This window comes from Acipenser ruthenus, chromosome 8, assembly GCF_902713425.1.
Source record: "Acipenser ruthenus chromosome 8, fAciRut3.2 maternal haplotype, whole genome shotgun sequence".
In the NCBI taxonomy this organism is placed as follows: Eukaryota; Metazoa; Chordata; class Actinopteri; order Acipenseriformes; family Acipenseridae; genus Acipenser; species Acipenser ruthenus.
Window position 1 is genome coordinate 41,589,002 of NC_081196.1, and position 21,477 is coordinate 41,610,478.

The window sequence follows — 21,477 nt, forward strand, 5'->3', positions numbered from 1 at the left end:
ACATTTATGTTGTAAAAAGTGTGTATCAGGCTTATATTGCCATATGTGTAGGTTACTATCCTCTCCTAGCAACTAATAAATGAGGGTGTTTTGGCAGCATACATTTCCATGCCTAATGCTTTTGTGGTCGAGATTCCTGTCAACAGGCAGACACCAAATAAAATAAACCTTTTTTTTGTTGTTGTTCAAATTCTTCTACCTGTACATCAGTCTCCTCGTGACTGTATTTAAGCTCATTTTTCCTTGTTCCTTTTGTTGCCTGCAACAAAATGTGTATTCTTTGTTGTACTTGCATTTTTTTTTTCTTTTTGGGAGGCCATGGCATTTAAAGGAACTCGTGACAACAGAGGAGAACTTGGAAGCTAAGTTGTACTTGAATATACAAAATGTGACCTCACGTAATATATGCTAATAAAGCAGTAGCTGTATAATGAACCTCCAGATTGCTGTTTAGTATTATTTTGCAACTTCTTACAGCAGCCGAAACAAGAAAGGGTTATACATAGAGCCCAGTCTTTTTCACAAATACAAAATGCCACAAAATAAAACGAAATGTAACATATAAAACGAAATGCGAATATAAAATGAAATAAAACAAAATAAAATCATTATAAAGCAAACATAGAATTACATTTTTAAATTGGGAGGTTTATACAAAAAATACTTTAAATACCGGACTCTGCCGAGTCAACTCCCCGGGGGCATAGAGTTGATGTTAAGGCACAAGTGGGGGAGGGGCGTTGGCTCAAGACAGGGGCAAAATAACAAGCAATATTACTGTAGTATTTTTAACATTAGCTAGATAGATTACGTTTAGAATTAGGCATGTTTAAAATTCAAAAGGCACAGCACACAGTCAAGAAATGCAGTTAACATTTATTAAATGGTGAAATACAAAGTAAACGGTTTACCTGAAACAAGGCTGCGTAAGTCCACTGTAATGTCATTCTTCATTTAGAATTAGGCATGTTTAACATTCAAAAGGTAAAGCACAGCACACAGTTACACTAAAGAATCAAGAAGTGCAGTAAACATTTATTAAATGGTGAAATACAAAATAAAGGGTTTGCCGGAAAAAAAGGGTGCTGCGTAAATCCACTGTAATGTCATTTTAAAATCTTCATAAAATACACATTAACCTTTAAAGCTGAAGTCTATTGTAAAAAAAATAAATAAATAAATAAAAAAATAAAATAAAATAAAATGAACAGGAAAGCGCAATAAATCGGACTCTGTATTGTCGGATCTAAATCCCCAGAATTCCACGACTTCATCATCTGAACCATCATCATCGATGATGCAACCAATTGCCTTTCAATTTATTCAATCAATGCACAGAGCAACTACTGTAACGCACAGCTTGTTCTACTCACTTGAAGCGCGAGATTTGAAACCTCAGGCATTATTTGCGCATGTTTTTTTTGTTGTTTTTTTTTTTGTGCATGGTTATTAGAAACAGTGAAAATTCAGCTAAAAATGTTGGTGGGAGATAGTTCAAACATGGGCGTTGACTCGGCAGAATCCGGTAAATACTTGCAATCGTAGTTGTCAAGGTTACCATAGACACGGTCTGAAGGGAAACAGGAGCTCTGACAAGCACTTGCACAGATGTATAATTTGGAGTGAGTCATTTGGGAATTAAAATTGTGATGGAAACGTATGTTTCTAAAATCGCTAAACAACTCATAACAACGGTGACAAAATAATGATGTGCAGATTTTGCAACTGTCGGCTGGAATGGGAGTCGAAAGATACAGTCGTTAAGCATTAGCTGGTTATTCCTTTTGGGGAAATATGGCTTGTTTATTTATATTTTTTGTATTAGTATCCTAATTCTTTGTTTTATTTCAAGCGGTGGAGCATATGCTGTTTTGGTTTTGAATGAATTTGAATGAATGATTCTGTTTTGCTTAGTGTTTAAATATGGAGAAACCCCAAGTTTGCTCTATACTGTTATATACTTGCATACCTCCCCAAGCTTGAAATACAATTCCTATTGTTTTTTTTTTTTAATGGGTAGATTGCTGTATGTGTAATTATTATGAGCCCCACAATAGTAGGGCAGTGTGTGTGTATATATATATATATATAAACCCTTAAACTCCATGATACAAACAACCTTTATACTTACAGCCCACAGTGATCAATATTATACTTACAGCCCACAGTGATCAATATTTTCTGAAGTAGACCATTGACAAATCATTCTCATGTTGCACATTGCAGTTCCCTTCAACATCTGTATTCTCGACACTGAATTATCACAGTTATACTGAACTAACATAAACACCACACGTCTTACCGTACCTCTCTGATTGCTTTTAAGATGTTTTAAATATCAGATCACTTGTCTACAAGGACTATGATTTTTAAATTACAATTAGCCAGGTTGAAAATTAATCTAGATTAACTCTACAAATGTAGTGCAAATTACATTGTGTATGTCCTTTATATTGAAGCGTGCTGCTCCTCAGGACCCCCTTGTAAATGATATGTAACTCGTCAAGGGGTATATCATTGTGAGCAGAAATGTAAATAAATAAATAAATAGTGCTTCCAAAGAACTATCCAGCCATTCTCGCATTGCAACTATTGCTGTTAACTACTACTAATAACCTTGAAATACATTTTAAGGAAATACAGAGCAAAAATAAAAAAGGAGTATAGCTGACAGTGATTGTCATTTTGTTTATGGAAAAAGTCACAGTTTCTATGTAAATTCCCTTTCATGCATTATATATTATTATTATTGTTATTTATTTCTTAGCAGACGCCCTTATCCAGGGCGACTTACAATCGTAAGCAAATACATTTCAAGTGTTACAATACAAGTAATACAATAAGAGCAAGAAATACAATAACTTTTGTTCAAGCAAAGTACAAGTGTGACAAACCACAATTCAATAATACAGCAGAAAATAGTGCTAGTTACATCAGGATATGATTAAATAGTGATAGTTACATCAGGATATGATTAAATACAAAGTACTACAGGTTAATATAATTTATTCTCATGTCCCTGGAACAGTTTGGATAAAGGGATTCCACGATGCTGCATGAACCATTTCAAACACTGTCCTTCTAAAATACAACAAACTCCAAGAAGCCATTCCTTAGTGAGCTGCTATTAGGAGGTGGCTGGTAATTCCCTTCCTGCAAGAGAGCTGGCATTGACCTCTTAACAAAGAACAGGTTCAATCTGCTTCCCCTCCTCCACCATGGGAGACTGATGAGGGTCACATGACCTTTCTAGACAGCACAGCATTTGGATGGTAATATGTTGCTGTGGGGGAGGGGGGCTGCAACTCGCACTGCTCTGGTTGGGCTGTAATTAAAGGAGGTTTTGGAATCAGGATCATTGCCACAAAGGAGAAATGTTATGTTCTAGTTCTTCCACTTTCATCCCTCAGTGCCAGAATACATTAATGTAATGCCCATTGCAGTAATCAGCTATATTTGTTATACCAACCCTAGGGTTATTTTTTTTAAAATAATTCTCTCGTCTGCCTGCCAGCATTAATATCATGTTTTACACTCATGCACTAGGTACACTGTATATGAAACAAATGTTATGTTTATAATCCCCAAGGCTTCTTTTTTTTTCTCAGTTGATCTAGGCTACAAGCAATATTTGAGATGGCTCAGATGGTACGTTATGTCAAATTTGGTATTTTACATCTATCTATCTATCTATCTATCTATCTATCTATCTATCTATCTATCTATCTATCTATCTATCTCTATTTGAAGTATTATTAAATGAACACTTTTTGGTACAATCCTTGTTCTGAAGAAAGGAAGATTAATATCTTTCTCTTGTAAATACCAGCTTATTCTACTTTTGAAACAATAACATCAGGAGATGGCGGGAACACAGATAGCCGGAGGGCCTCAGACGTTAAGATTGTGACACATAGGTCATGTCAAAGGTCAGGGACCAAAACAGCATGGTGGGGTTTAATATGGGCCTCCTAGTTCAGGGTTGTCAATGCTTTTCATCTTTCAGAAAATGTTAGTAACTGTAATATAATATTTAATTTGCTGCGTCATTAAATATAAATTCAATTATACAAGTCCCAGTGATAGTAAATATAAGTTTAATGACAATAATACATGGATATTGTGGAACATAGCTGGATTCTAGGCACACTTACTTATGACAGATTAGCCAATTACACACGTACAGTAGACTGAGTGCTATTTTTAGGCACAGGCAAAGTAAAGCTTTTGTTACCTATCATTTCTGTTCCAGGCATTAGACTGGCTATGTAAAAGAGAGCTTAAGGGAAGGCAATGATAGCACATCCAGCCCATGAGGGGGTCATTTTCTTGATAACCTCATTTGTAATGGTTATAAGTGGGTTAATAAATAAGCCCCTTGGGAAAACTCCAGTAAGAGTCATACAGATTTTAAAAGTGCCAGTATTTATCTAATAAGTATACCAGCAGTGACAGAACAAGTTTAATAATTATTCCCAACCTGTCCGGGATTGTTTCTGTCAAACTGATTATGTGTAACCTAACTAAGAGAATACCCTCTACCAGGGCTTCCCATCTGGTTGACTCTGGTCTGGATCTGGACCACAAAAGCATTGATGGAAGAAGGGGCCTAATAATAAGCATATAATACAAATTAATCTGGAGGATGAATAAAATATCTGTTCACTTTCTTTTGCTATTTATACTTGGATACCTGAATACATTTAAAGAATGTTTGCTTTTTATTTTGCTCTCCTCTGCAGTAGTCTCCACGGCTGACATCAGATTGAATTTGATCCATTTCATAAGCTACAGAAATCAAAAGCTGTAGTGTATCGTGGCATAGCCTACGGCAAGGGAGTGACCTGATTGGTTGGAAAGGTTGTGCTGGTGTATAATTGCTGTTCTTCATTCACCCCACCTCACTGTTTGCACTTGCTGTGCCCTCTTGTTCAAGCTACAGCCAGACAACCCTTTGTAGAATTGCTGGTCAGATGCCCATTTCTATTTGATGAAGCAGGCTGCCCCACCCTCAAGTGTTCAGTGGATTAGAGACGTTATGTAATACGAACAGCATATTTATGTCGCAAAATTGTTAAAGTAACATTCTGAATAAACAAGTTTCCCATTAACAAATTATAAAGAGGATTAAAAAATTATATTGCACTTGATTATAATGCCAGCATCTATTGGTAGTACATATCTGATGGTTATATCGACTGCTTTTATGTGCCTTATGAAGGTTTCTAATGTTAGCAAAGTACATATAGCAATTAGACACTTCAACCTGGAGATAAGTGCTGTTAATAGAAGCTTAAATGCTTCAGCCTTTTCTCTTTTGTAACTAATGTTTTAATCTATTCCCAGTTTACAGAGATAGAAAATCGTTCACGTGTGATTGCTGTACACTTCCAAGGAGAGCAACGTTGGAGTTAAAGTGCACAGAGTAAAAAGCTTTCTGAATTCATTAAGCACTGTCATTGCAGTGTGTACTTAGGGGTTAACGTTCTTAAATCTGTTCAATTAGGGCAGCCTTGGTTAATCCTGTTACATACAAGCGATTGAGCAGGAAACAAATATCTAAATTTAAAGTTGATTGCATGTCTCCCTAACCCGCAACTTTGCACAGCCAGGATACACACCATGAGGTCAAGCCTTTTCCTGGTGAGCAACTCAGGGACCCAAAGGATGGAGAAATAATAACATTATTCATGTAATAATAATATATAAATAATAACTTTTTTTTCATAAGTGCAACTCCTATTATGTAAAAAATATTGCAGACTGTTAATGGAACTTTTTTTTCTTACGGATAACAAAACAAATTGAAATTGAAGGACAGAGCTAGTATTATGGAAAGCAGTGTGTTTTAAGCACTTGCTGTAGTTTTTTTTTTTTTTTTTTAAGTCTGCCTAGAAAATACAAATGCCCTGCTTATGCTATAAAGTATTGAAATATTTCCAAAGCTACCTTGCATTGTTAAGAATAAGTCCTGGAATGTATTTTGCTTGCCTGCTACACTCTGGTATGAAGCTGAGGTAATCTACATTTCAGTCACATCAACATCTGCAGAACTGCTGCTGAAAAATCTCAAAACAGTCTGTAATAGAAAAGCAAATGTGCATAAAAAAGACGAGGGAAGGCAGGCCTGATCATCATAATAATGGTTTTGGAATGACATAGCATTAAGAAATTCTGATAGATTTCAACAAGGTGACATATTGGGGTCTTATAAGACTGGCTTGTCAAACAACATCATCCAGGAAAATTCCTGATTAAATTTATTAGCAGCACAGGCAGATTATCTAAATTCATAAATATGCATGCTGTTTCTGTTGGCAAAATGTAACCTGGTTTGAGTTTCTATCCTTTTGTTTTGTCGCTTTACTCTTCAGTTGGATATTGCAGCCTACATACACAAAACAGAATTACATGAAAAGGTTTATATAATACCAAAGTCATACATATATCATAGCAAAAATAGTTCACTACCTTCAACACTATCATGTTATTGTAACTCTGGGTCTAGAAAAGTACATTGTAAAGATTGAATAGATTTGTATGTTTTAACATAATCATATTTGCACAAACCAGGCATACAATTCTACTAGGTTTTGGATTTGTTCAGTCATTTCGCAGTTTACTATTGTGTCATTTTAACTTAATTTTTATTGCATTATTTATTATCATGTATTTTAACAGTGTTGAAACAATAGAACCTAGAACAACACAAAATCACAGCAAACACAAAGAAATTGAAGCTACTTACTCTTAATCCTAACCATAAACACCAACAGATTGCTAAATTATAGATGCTATTCAAAGTGTGGTTGTTCCTAGACCTAGAGCAATTTTTACCGGATACATTTTCACTTGTACATTAGCTTGCTGCACTCTTAGGGGTTACCACTTTAGATCTTTCTGTCAAGCTTCACAAGCTTTCATATTTTCATTCCACGTTTCAGAAGTCTTTCTCAGTCAAGTAACATTTTACGCTTTGGCTGCAACATTAGACAGATTTACTCTCTCATTACCCCGCAAACCCCAGGAAAGGCCACAGAAATCAATCTATAAAACTATACCACAAAATGCTGTGTAAGATTAATGGAACACTCTCACGGTTTTGACCCACATACAGCAATGAGGGCTGAAATGTCTTTCAATTGATAGATAGTATATGTTGCGAGTTCTGGTTGGTTAGTAAACTGTCTGTCACAAACATTATAGATATGTTTATTATTGAAATGTATTTGCTTTGAAATGTATTTGCTTACGATTGTAAGTCGCCCTGGATAAGGGCGTCTGCTAAGAAATAAATAAATAAATAAATAAATAAATAAATAAATAAATAAATAATAATAATAATAATAATAATAATAATAATAATAATAATTATTATTATTATTATTATTAATTATGTGAGCATGCTGTAACTAAGGCAACATTAAACAAATATACAATTTTTTTTTTTTAAATCGTTTTACAGTAGCAGCTAGGGACATTCTACTCTTATTTCAGATCATTGAAAAACAAAATTTATTGCATGGGCCTTACAAAAAGAGCCTAGTAAGAACACATTTTAACTCTATTTTAGAGCACCCATCCGAATACAGTTGGTGCCGATTGTACATCTCACCAGATTTGATACATACAACCTAGAGTTAAATTTGATACATTTCACCTGCTTTCCACAAAGAATGGCACTTTGTATGAAATACAAACTAATGAACATAAACTGCTAAATAAGCACCACCTTCTTGTGAAAGTAGAAATATGTAGCAACATTTGAAATACAGTCGGCACCACTTTATTGGGACGCCTCGGGAGAAGAAAAAATATCCCGAATAAGCGGCTGTCACAATTAAACGGCGAGGCAGGTGAGAAGACCTTTTTTGATTGTTAATGAAAAGAAAAATAATGAAATCATATTATGTTCAACGAGTACAACGTGATTTACACAAGTCACAGCATAATCACGTACTCCCTGCACTGTGCTACGTGTTCTGTCTTGCTCTGAAAAGCGATCTCTGTTCATCATTTGAAAATACTGTATCCAAATTAAACAAAGTGACGTCCCAGTTAAAGGACATAAATATCACTGGGAAGAACCGTCACTCGGAGTTGTACCCCATTTGAGAAGCAATGACGATTAGGCGGTGGCGACAGTTATTTGTTTACACAAATAAAAAGGGGGTAGCGTCTCACAAATTTGGCAACCTGTAAGTCTAATGTTTGTGCTTGTCGGGTTAGCTCACAATAACCAAAAGATCGCTCAATCTCTCATCTCCAGTAGCTGTACATAGGTATGTTTTGATTGTCTGGGGGCAAACCAAGATCGGGGGCACCCTGCCCTACAGCAAATGATGCCCAGTTTCAAAAACACCCTAACAACGTGTGTTTTAAGATTGTCTTTGATTGCTTTTGACCAAATGATTAAAGACAACAAAGCTAATTCAGCTAGACACTGCCTATACTTTCTCTTCAGGTGTAAATTATTGTAGGGTGCTGAATATATTCTACATACCAATTCTAGGTACATTTTATAAAAAGAAGTAGAAGAAAATTACAAATAATTAATTCTGCTATTGTTGATTTATGAAGAAACCTACAATTAACTTAACCAGTAAATAAAAAAATATTTTCCTAGCCACTGTAATTTAAACTACAGAATCCAGTGCTAAAAGCGTTGTCATCATCAAAATGAGACAGTGGAAAGCTTAAGAATTCTGATCATGAAAAGGTCTTGAGCTCAGTTAATAGTATTTTTAAAATCTATATTTAAGTATATAGTATATTACACTGTTTTTTAAATCTAGAGGTATACATCCGTAAAGTGATTTTTTTTCTGTTTTCCAAGACATTTGGTATTTTGAAGACGCCATACATGATAGATGTGCTTATTTATACAGTGTATTGTGATCTGAAAAAAACATCCTGCTACTAAACATGAGATATTCATTATGTACTTTGAAAAGAAGATGGCAAACAAAACTGTGAAGAGCCTACATATCATAAGTCATCTTTAATCTGAAATTGTGAAGCCTGGGGGCATTCTGAATTTTTCTCACCAACTACATCCTTCCAATCACATGCCTCTGTCTGCACAATCCACTTTTTCCAGCTTTCATGTCAATATATTTTCTGCCCACATTCTCAATTTGTATACCCATTTCCAATATTAAAAATCTATATTTACATTTACAATTAGATTCATGTCCTCAATGCATCCTTTAAAAAAAGCCTTGCGAGCTGTAAATAAGATCCCATTCACACTTGCAATTTAAGGTGACCCCTTTTCTCATATGTGAACGCTCCAAAAAAGAAAAGGGCTGGCCTAAATTTAGGCCACCCTTTTGATGTGGCCCAGGGCCTGCAATAGCAGGGCCAGGGCCTGCCTTTGCATATATATGAACGCAAAGCAAACTTAGGGCCGCCTTTTCGTATCACATGACCAATTTTGTTACATAGCTCAGCAGACACTCCCATACTTTGATGCGTGTGAAAGGTAAATAGAAATGTGAATGCTGTGAATCAATATTGAATGGTAATTATTCCTACATCATACAACTTTAATTATAAAAATATAAAATATTAAAAAATATATATTAATAAGAAACATCTGCTACAAATCAAGGATTACTGTATATCCCGGTAGCTCTTCCATTCTGAGTGCAGGCTATCATTCCGTTAAAAAAAACCAAGCAATTCGCCACATTTTAGGCCTGCTTTTCAGTCACATAGGTGAATGTGCAAAGGCGCCTTAAACCGCAAATGTGAACATTGTTGCAGAGCTAAGATATGAGGCAGCCCTGAGGCGGCCCTGGGCCAGCCCACTAGTGTGAACGGGGTCTAAGGCCCTTTATTTTTATTCACAAAACTTTAAGGAACATTTGTTTCAAGGAATGTTTTGAAAAGGACTGTTTAAAACAATAATTTTTATCAAATAAATTAAGTCTGCAGTCGATTAAGCCTGTCCCCAAGATATTTATCCTCATTTCTCAAAGTGTCGTTTAACCCAAGATTATTTTTATAAACATTCATCAAAAAACTGTCCTGAACAGGCATCCCTTAAACAGTCCTTAAAGTTTTTTTTTCCCTTAATAGGGCCCAATATCTCCAGAGTAAAATGTTGTACATGTTAATTCAAGAAGGTTCACTTTCAGCTCAGCATGTACAGTATGTGGGATTAAGCATCTGAAGCTGGTTGCTGGTGATATAACAATAGCGTGATATTGTTGGTTTTACATGACCCTGAAGTAATGTCTTTCAAACTGAAAAAAATGAGAAAGGAACAAGTAATTGAAGTGCTGATTAGTTTTTCACCTGGGTATCTACTTTTGTTTCGTTATTCTTTACAGTATTCAACATTACCACTTCCAAAAGTATAAAGGTTCTATTTAAACTCTGGGATATTTAATTTATCTAAACAGTGGTGGATCTGACTACCGCCACTAAGATAATAGCAATCTGTGAACCAAGATTATGAAAACACCAAACACTTTGAATTTATTTAGTGCATACCAAAATGGGACCTATTTAGGGATTTGAAGGACAGCAGTTTTTAGGTAGGCTACTGTTTATATCAATTGAATAAAACCCAATGGGTCATATTGATAAAAGATGGTGGTAATTTCCAGCCATTAAAACAAATTACTGCGCAGTCTTTAACATGTGATTTATAAAACTACTGCCTGGTTATTTTACTGGCCAGTAATGGTTTTAGATATGATTTACCGTCCTGGATTGTTACCAAGAGATTGTATCTAACCAATTGTCAGAGGTATGCAAATGAGCTGTGTCCCCTACTTAAGACATCACTTGTATATACCGTTTGTTTACACCGTCATGTTATGGCTACGGGACATGTCTGGAGACAGGTTGTCTGAAATATAAAGACGTCAGGTTAAAAAAAGTAAAAATAAATTGCACACGCACACGCACACACACATATTTATAATGCTCGATTTGTTTTAAATGTATAAATTATTGCGCTGAAATAACATGAATGTATTCTCTGTACACATTTCATTATAACATATGAAATGTGTACAGAGAATACATTAATGCGCACTTTCTGTTTAGTTTGGCTTATAGGCTACCAGCATACTGTACAATGCTAAAAAACAAACATGATGTTAAATTGATACTAAACGATTTTAGGAAGTTTTCTTGTACCGAAGCCTACTTAGTACATAAAACAGATTATGGTGCCGCATTAACACATTATGATACAGTACCTTACATACAGTATAATGCACACTTTTTACAGAAATAAATCAGTTTTAAATGTACATAGAAAACTGTGCAGCATTACGGGTGGCTTGAGTCAAACAAATTCAGAATATTGCAGTCAACATCTTCCATTTCGAACCAGTGGAGTCCAGCAGTATTTCTGAAAGGCTTTTTATAATCTCTGTTAACTTTTCTTAACTGCCTACAGTACTTCCCTCTCTCTCTCACACACACTCTGTCTTCGTTTTAATGGCTTCTTAAACTGGATGTGAGCTTAAACTAAATGGGCGGATACATAATTTTTTTAATAATGTGACATGCTTTGCAAGTATCTATATTCAAGCATATGAGTCAAATAGAAAATGTAAAATGCACGGATGAAATTAGAAAATGAAATGGAAGATAATATACGCATTTGTCCCACCCAACTTCACTCTCTTAGAGATTTAAAACAAATCATAATACGATTCTTTAAACCGTTTAGGAAAATGAATCTGGGGGGGGGGGGGCAAAGGGACATTTGATAGGGTCGGGCCCCACCTGGCACCCCCCTAGCACCAGCCCTGGTGTCCTGTGCTTACCTACTCAAGGCTACTTTTTTTTTGCTTTTATTTCAAGTACTGTAATTAAATTGTATTGCCATGATCTCTAACCATTGATTTTTATTATAAAGTAAATCTCAAATTACTGTGTTTATATGTAACAAAAACCAGAAGCAGGTATTGCTTATTCCCTATGTGGAACAGAAGGGACTCCCTTTTTTTAAAAAAAGAAAGCTTTTTCCAAACAAACTACTAGCATTTTCTGAAAAACACAAAAAAACAACAGATCACATTCATTGAATGATATACCTATAAATGACACTTAAACCAGAAATGTTTCATCTGTATGTAAATGGATGTCCTGCCTCTTTGTGACAAGCACCTGCAAAAAGAAAGAGGTTGATTAGTGGTACGCTAAGCTTTTCTAAACAGGGTGTCAAACATATTCTTGGTTCTGCAGTATTAATAATGTTGATAGCCAACTATTTTACTTTTATTTTGCTGCCATTGGGATGAATACTTCATGTCTTGAAAGCAGTGACTACTGGTCTCTCAAGTGACTGGAAGTGACAGAATGGATACCTATGACGATATGGAATTTCCCTTATATTCCTGCCCTTCCTTTACCTTTGCAAATGAGACTGTATTGACATTAGCGCACAGCTATCAGAGATAAACAAGGCTCAATTTAGTGTGCACAGTACAGTACTAGGTAGACTGGATATTAAATAAAGCATTGTGATGGAGAAAGTGTCCTTAGGGAAAATAGAAAGAGCTAAAATGATGTGTCTGGCCGCACTATAAACCCAATTAGAAAACCTCTCTTTAAGAGGCTATCTGGAGACAGGGCTGTTGCTAGATTATCAGTATCTTTGGTAATCTTTTATAACCTTCTCCAAGTTCCTTCAGTGGTCTCTGAAGCACAAAAAGGATGTCTAACTTCCAGCAGGCTGTCATATTCCATTTGTGAAAGTGGTTGAGGATTCCTTAGGAGCATTTACTATCTATTTTAAACCGAATGGCTCATGTCTCATAGCCTTTGTAAAAACACAGTGGCAACACAAATGACCTCAAATGATCTGTAAAGAGGTTTTGCAGGTTTTACTTTTCAGGGGAAAGAAGCACCACAAGTTATTTTTTTTGATCAGCGAAAAATGAAAATGCAAAATCTGGATATTTACAAATGCACTCTTTGCCAGACTGCATGCATGGTGACAGAGCTCATTCCTTCTATAACATGTTGATGCTAGAACATGCCAAAACACAACATTTTGATTTTGGATCAATTCTACTGCCATTTCTGAAACCAATTTGAAGAAACCATTTTAAATGTGGATGAATATCAACAGGTTGACTTACATTACCGCTGTCAAGCCAATGACCTTTTTTCACCCTCCAAACCCGAACAACAGCTGTTAAAGATGTTACTAAGCTTATGAAACCTTTATGGGGGGTTAAGCCTAGAAAGCACCCATCTACAGTTTTTCAGGCGTCTGTCCAGTTGTACTCGCAGAAGCATGATGTGGCCAATTAGCCAATAAGGGCTTGCAGAGAACATGTTTCTGTAATCATACTCGTAAACCAATACCCCTAGAAATATTTGTACTTGGATGATGTCATCGGAAGTACGTTGGGCTAAAACTGAAGTGCCATTAAAATGCATCTCAGAATGTAACTAGACATTGGTTTGATGTCATAATGTGTCATTTTAATTCTTGTTGAGCACACCATTCAGTTACTGCATTTAATCCTGTACTTCAGAATACTGTAATCTGCCAAGTGTTTAACCTGTAGTACTTTGTATTTAATCACATCCTGATGTAACTATCACTATTTAATCATATCCTGATGTAACTATCACTATTATCTGCTGTATTATTGAATTGTGGTTTGTCACATTTGTACCTTGCTTGAACAAAAGTTATTGTATTCTTGCTCTTATTGTATTACTTGTATTGTAACACTTGAAATGTATTTGCTTACGATTGTAAGTCGCCCTGGATAAGGGCGTCTGCTAAGAAATAAATAATAATAATAATTCATGAGAAAAAAAAACCCAAAAAACAATGCATACAACTCGTAAAAAAAATCTTAAAAGTTAATGCTTTTCACCAAAACAGACAATAGTTCTTGTATGCAAAGTAAATTGAAAGTGGAGTCGTTATTTTACAGTCACAGGGCTTATTAGATGTTGTCTGTGTGTACTATTGTACAACATTAAATAATGCATAGGCTATCAAATAAACCAACAAGTAAAATAAAAAAAAATAAAAATGACTGAAATACCAACACAAAAACACCTTAAATATATATATATATATATATATATATATATATATATATATATATATATATATATATATATACAGTGCCTTGCGAAAGTATTCGGCCCCCTTGAACTTTGCGACCTTTTGCCACATTTCAGGCTTCAAACATAAAGATCTGAAACTGTAATTTTTTGTGAAGAATCAACAACAAGTGGGACACAATCATGAAGTGGAACGAAATTTATTGGATATTTCAAACTTTTTTAACAAATAAAAAACTGAAAAATTGGGCGTGCAAAATTATTCAGCCCCTTTACTTTCAGTGCAGCAAACTCTCTCCAGAAGTTCAGTGAGGATCTCTGAATGATCCAATGTTGACCTAAATGACTAATGATGATAAATAGAATCCACCTGTGTGTAATCAAGTCTCCGTATAAATGCACCTGCACTGTGATAGTCTCAGAGGTCCGTTTAAAGCGCAGAGAGCATCATGAAGAACAAGGAACACACCAGGCAGGTCCGAGATACTGTTGTGGAGAAGTTTAAAGCCGGATTTGGATACAAAAAGATTTCCCAAGCTTTAAACATCCCAAGGAGCACTGTGCAAGCGATAATATTGAAATGGAAGGAGTATCAGACCACTGCAAATCTACCAAGACCTGGCTGTCCCTCTAAACTTTCAGCTCATACAAGGAGAAGACTGATCAGAGATGCAGCCAAGAGGCCCATGATCACTCTGGATGAACTGCAGAGATCTACAGCTGAGGTGGGAGACTCTGTCCATAGGACAACAATCAGTCGTATACTGCACAAATCTGGCCTTTATGGAAGAGTGGCAAGAAGAAAGCCATTTCTTAAAGATATCCATAAAAAGTGTCGTTTACAGTTTGCCACAAGCCACCTGGGAGACACACCAAACATGTGGAAGAAGGTGCTCTGGTCAGATGAAACCAAAATCGAACTTTTTGGCAACAATGCAAAACGTTATGTTTGGCGTAAAAGCAACACAGCTCATCACCCTGAACACACCATCCCCACTGTCAAACATGGTGGTGGCAGCATCATGGTTTGGGCCTGCTTTTCTTCAGCAGGGACAGGGAAGATGGTTAAAATTGATGGGAAGATGGATGGAGCCAAATACAGGACCATTCTGGAAGAAAACCTGATGGAGTCTGCAAAAGACCTGAGACTGGGACGGAGATTTGTCTTCCAACAAGACAATGATCCAAAACATAAAGCAAAATCTACAATGGAATGGTTCACAAATAAACATATCCAGGTGTTAGAATGGCCAAGTCAAAGTCCAGACCTGAATCCAATCGAGAATCTGTGGAAAGAACTGAAAACTGCTGTTCACAAATGCTCTCCATCCAACCTCACTGAGCTCGAGCTGTTTTGCAAGGAGGAATGGGCAAAAATTTCAGTCTCTCGATGTGCAAAACTGATAGAGACATACCCCAAGCGACTTACAGCTTTAATCGCAGCAAAAGGTGGCGCTACAAAGTATTAACTTAAGGGGGCTGAATAATTTTGCACGCCCAATTTTTCAGTTTTTTATTTGTTAAAAAAGTTTGAAATATCCAATACATTTCGTTCCACTTCATGATTGTGTCCCACTTGTTGTTGATTCTTCACAAAAAATTACAGTTTCATATCTTTATGTTTGAAGCCTAAAATGTGGCAAAAGGTTGCAAAGTTCAAGGGGGCCGAATACTTTCGCAAGGCACTGTATATATATATATATATATATATATATATATATATATATATATATATATATATATATATATATATATGTTATTGTTTTTTTTGTTTTTTTTGATAAATGAATAGCCTTTCAAAAAGTCCCCAAGTAAAACTTAATATTAACAATTTTTCTTTTTAAATAACGTGTGTTTTTGGAAACTACATTCTTAGGAAATCCCTTTTTTTCAAAGTGGATGTATTTAGGATTTCACTGACACACTGACAGCAGCTCTCCTCCGAAATACAGCAAGTTTTAGAATCAAATACAGCAAGTTTTAGAATTTAAAAAAGTGGTTGAGTCTGGTGTGTTTGTTAAGCCCCTTTCACACTGGCACTTCTACCCGGGTTAACCCAGTCCCAGCAACCCACCTCAGGATGTAGGTCAACACGCTTTAATCCGGGTTGAGCGAGACAAAATGCATGACGGCGAAGGAAATAACAAACAGCCACGCCTGTGTGAAGGTTTCACTTCCTCAAGGAATGTTTTTGTTTATTCTGTGTAGCCTTATTTTTGTTGATTGAGACACACACCATGAGCCAGATTGCAGCAGGGATGAAGAAACATTTGCTCTAATCAATATTTGGGCCGAGGGTTCAATCCAGAGAAGCTTGGATGGAAGTGTCTGTAACAAGCTGCTTCCGGGGCATTGATATGCGTATTGTTTACTTGCGTCCGTCAGCCAGGTCAACCCTGCTTTATCAAAAGCAGTGTGAAATCTCGTAGCCGACCTGCAAGATACTGCGTCCTGACCTGGGTAGGTTCTGACCATGCCAGTGTGAAAGGGGTTTTAGTTAAGTGTGTAGACCTAATTTAAATGTGTGCTGTATTTACATAAATAAAACTAATATTGCAAAAATATTGTAAGAAAATAAAACTTTCGTCCTAAACATGAGTGAACTTGAAATAAGCAGTGAACCAGGCGAACCTACAGAACATCACATGTAAAATATACAGTAGTAACAGGCTTAATAACAATATAATAAAACAGCATATTAAACAAGAATGTTGCGTATGTTTTTGAGGGAAAAATAACCAAAGCTTGTTGACTCTTCATTGCCTTTAAATTATTTACTCCCGATGTGTTGTGTGAATGAAACATGTTCTAACAGGATCCTTTTTCTCAACTAAAAGTAAAATATGTCAGCATTTATGTATGAAAAAAGGGTCCACTAAAATGGCCATACTCGTTATGAATACTTGTTTATGCTCGTACTTGGGCACTCCCCTACTACTGTTAATGATGGGCCGCAGCAATTTGCTTACATCTCGATCTCCAGGATAGATTTCACAGCAGCTAATAATTATTACTTTGATTTAGCTGTGACTGAAGCTCCATAGAGACTCAAGGCTGAAGATGCTGGCCAACATTATTTCACAAAGGTGAATTTGTAAAACATATGAATTGAAGCCATTGCTTTGTTTTTCAGTAGCCTTGGTAAAGATGATGGTTTCAAATTACTTAAACATCCTATTTGTGTTTAAACAAATAAATATGTTGAATGGATCAGCATTAACTTTTGATCTTTATGATCATTCCTAGGGACGTCAACACAAATAAAAACAAACTATAAAGACATCTAAATATTATATAACAAAGTCTGAGCCTATCCAAAGTACTTTATTTACACCTGTATAGTATATCAAAAGGTCAGCCTTATGTTTCATATTTAAATCCCTTTTTGTATGTGGACAAATCTTTTTAATAGCCCTGGTTTTAAATTATTTCACAGATGGCTGCTGTTGGTGCATTGTGCAGAATTGAACTTAAGCTGCCCATGGCCTGATTTTAAAAACTGAATTTAGTATAAAGACAGTCCAAACCACTCTTGAATATGGTCATGTAATTTAATGTTCTGCATCAATGATAATTAGGTATTACACAATCCTCATGACGCATACATGCATATTGTCCCGAGAATTGAAACTATGCCAAATTGTTCAATTGTTAATGCTCTAGCTTGGTAGGCTCAGCCTTTAGAATATATCTTCTGTTACAAAACCATGAATCAATTTAGAGTCTGAAAGATCTGTACTCAACATGCCTGACTGTGGTTGTCAGAACAGTAGGCAGAAGCAACACTGAGCAAGGCAAATGATGAACAATGGCGAGTGTGAACGGCTGAGGGCAGGGTAAAGGACGGGGGTAACTTCCCTCCGTTGATGAGAAACTTTTGTAAAATGTGCCTATTAATTGGGTAATCAGGTTGCATTATGCTATGTTAATAAAAATCTGAGAAATACTGGAGAACATTCTTTGTCTCCGACACAAAGGTTTTTGACAAGACACTGAAAGACATTTGTCAAAAAGATTTGGCAGAGAAGTTTCTTTTGTTGTTAATCATATTATATTATTCAGTGCTTATTAACGGATAAAGGAAGATACCTCAGTGAGAAGAAAACTCTGCGATCCAAAAATAATTGATTTCGGTTTGAAGTCAATTGAATGGGCTGCAATCATAGAGTTGAAAAATGTTTGTATCCACATTGAAAATAAGTTACAAACCCTCAGTTTTGTTACTAGATACCAAGCATCATTACCGGAAGAGATGTTCCTATAATAAATCACTGGTAATTAATTCCGATCTTAACAGCTTGCTGTTGATGACCTAAAAGATATAGTTACATAGTAAATACATGTGTACTTACACATAATTTCAATGTTATTATGCATAGTTATAATGTTCTTAACGTCTTTTTGCACGATATATGTAAGTACACAACTCTACTAGAAATGGGTTAGGGTTTGGTTTAGAGTTAGGGTTAGTGGGGTTAGGGTTATATCATGCAAATTCAATTACACATTAAGTACATTGTAATTATGGATAATAACATTGTAATTATGTGTTAGTACACTTGTATTCACTAAGTGACTACGTAAATGTATAGTAATTAGAAACACTTAATGTAAACTGTTACCCAGATTTTAATGTCTTCCTTACCAATTGATGGAGGGCATTGGTGATTACATAGAGCCCCGTGAAATTTTTCATTTTATTTTTCACAAATTTAGTTTTATTACAGATACACATTAATAAAACATCTCAAAAAGATGTATATCAATAATAGTATAGTATACATCATGTTTTAACTACATACATATTTTTATTAAACATTATCCGATTTTCTTTAACATTTTCATCCTCGCACAGAAAAATGATTTAGTTACCATAATTTCTTATTAGCGACATTAAGGGTAACGTACAGTCCCCCACTCTTTAATGAACTGCCTATTTACAGTAAATACTGCCCATGACCTCAATACAATAAGATAAAATTTTAAAAAAAAATTACACTGCCTTACTATTGTGGGGCTGTCATAATACTTGCACATACAGCAATCTACCCATTAAAAAAATGATTTTTTATATAAAAAAACGAATTGTATTTCAATCCCATTGCACTGAAGCTGGGCTCCAGTATACAAAACAAGCTTTGGGTTTCTCAGTATTTAAACACTAAGCAAAGCAGATTCATTCATTCAAAACCAAAACAGCATTTGTTCCAGTGCAAAGTTTGCACCACTTGAAATTAAACAAATAATTAGCATACTAATAGAAAATATAAGTAAACAAGTCGTATTTGTTAAAAGTAGAAAGACTGTGTAAACAACAAAAAAAGAAAGTGTAGTATGAAAAAACTGCTAATGGGATTTAGTTTATTTTAAATTTTTATGTAAGTCAGTTGCAGGTCAACAATATTTTCATCATCCCACATACTGTATGTACTTAAATAATTGTCCTGTGTATAGGTCTTCAATTTCAGAGACTGTATATAAATGTAATGCAAATGTAGTTTAGCCTAAAAGATAACTATTATTATTATTATTATTATTATTATTATTATTATTATTATTATTATTATTATTATTATTATTATTATTATTATATTAGAACTTAGCATGCGTAACAATAAAGGGGTACATTACATATACTGAAACCATTTCCATCTGGTATTTGTTTCTCCGATAACATCTATGTTCCTTTCTTGTTTAATTTAGGAAAATTTAGGTTTAATTTAGGTAAATTAAAAACAGGATGGTTTACAGCTGTAAACAAGGCTGTAAACAAGAAAACAAAAAGGAGTTATGAAGGCTGGGGATCTTGTTGAAATGTTCAGCACCGTCACAAACAGGTTAAAATGAGCCAGCTCATGTTATCTCTGCCACAGGCTTAAATGGCAGTGATCAAGTGTTTCCATGGAGATTCCTCACTGCTCTACCAACGTGGGCGCATTATTTACACCCACACTATGTAAGTAAATGGAAATTGAAATATGTGTTTGTGTTCCAATCCTTTCAAACACAAGCAAAGCAGCTGAGCTCTCAAATAACAAAGATCACTGTCGGCTCCCAGGTTCATTTATTTTATTAACCGCACCTGTTGAATTTTTTTTTTCCCTACTTGATCAATCATTGCCATTGAGAAAATAACCTAACAGTGTCTTTATACATTAACATAAATTAAAATGATCACAAGTAGATATATGGATTTACACCTGTGGTGTTGCTAGAGTGGGATTGTAGGGAGTTTTTGAACCCCACAAAATGTTGTTGTACCCCACTGAAAATGTCTCTAAAATACCAAATGGAGTGTCACAAATGTGTGAAGCTTCAAGACTTTCAGCACCAAAAACTGCCAGCTACAGTATGTCACATTACCCAAGGGCGCTTGCAACATTTTGAATTGCTCAAGTACTGACAAAAAAAACACCAAAAAATGCATTTTACTAATATGATTTTTACAGCTGGATCTTGATTTATTTTGAAGTATTTTAACTTTTGAGACATTACACAACATTAGATCTGCTACAGCCATGGAGGTCCTATCTCTTTGCTACAGTTATCTGGATGGGTTCTTGCATTCATGTCATGTACTTTTAATGTCTGTGTTTATTCTTTTTTTGGCTCGTGTTTGGGAAAGTTAGTTGTGTACTTAATACTGTATATATTTTTGTTAAACATTTTTGACACTGGACCCAAATAATGAAAAAGAAAAAATGCAGTTCCCTCGCAACCTATTATCAAAATCCAGAGATCAGTTTACACTAAACTAAAATAACTGACTGGATGCATTTAGTAGAGGACGATAAAACATTGTATTGCTGTAGCTTTTATTAGGCAGCATTTTAATAAAATCATAATAAAATTGTCTGACTTAAATTTAAATAAAAAATATGCTTTACTGACAGTGAAGATAATACCCTAAATACAGGCTATGCCTCTCTTTTCAATGCTTTTTAAAAAAAAAAGCATTGAAAAAATTCTGGTAAGCTACAATGGTACCCTAGGGTATTGTGTTCTCTGGTGTTGGGGACATTTTAAAAAGTAATTCGCTACAGTTACAAGTTACTTGAACACAATTGTAACTAGTTATCATGGCTTTCATGCATATTAACTCATGCTGCAGATCCAGGGGGGCTAGGAGTAGGTTGGCATGCTGGCACATGATACAAGTTGTGAGGTATTGCATCCATAGTGATGCCACTGGACTAAACACCCTTATTTCTCATAAAAGTGATCTTTACACTTGGCTACTTAACTTGAGGGGGGGAAAGTATTCAATTTAACACAGGGATCCAAATCAAGGAATTCAAGGACGCATACACTAATACACCCTAAAAAAAAATTCTCCAATAGTGTCTTAAATGACATTTAATGTGAGACCCTGTAATAAGAACAGAATGTAGTCACTCGTTACTGTATAATGTATCT